We start from the raw sequence: 328 nt of genomic DNA, 5'->3' as shown, positions 1-328 counted from the left end.
TCCCCACCCTACCCCCCGCCCCATCATACAACGGAAATCCCTTCTTCCTTATGTCTCGCGATTATCCGTGTCTGTCCGTCTGTCTTAATCTTCCCACGGCTGTTAGAAGAAGCGGGGAAACGGAGAAAACGAAGAGAGGGAAGAAAATAATACGATAATGACAGCAACAGTACGATTTGTCGAGAGAAACGGTGATAATCTACTATATATATATATAGTCTGGCGGTTTGATCTATGATATCACTGACATTTTGATATCGTTTTGATATCGGATCTAATAGGGAGTAATGCGTTCCGAGTGTGTGATTTTATCTCCTCTGGTGTCATT

Source organism: Penaeus monodon, chromosome 20 (genome assembly GCF_015228065.2).
Source record: "Penaeus monodon isolate SGIC_2016 chromosome 20, NSTDA_Pmon_1, whole genome shotgun sequence".
Taxonomy (NCBI): domain Eukaryota; kingdom Metazoa; phylum Arthropoda; class Malacostraca; order Decapoda; family Penaeidae; genus Penaeus; species Penaeus monodon.
The sequence above is the reverse complement of the archived record's forward strand: the minus strand, read 5'-3'. Positions refer to the sequence as shown.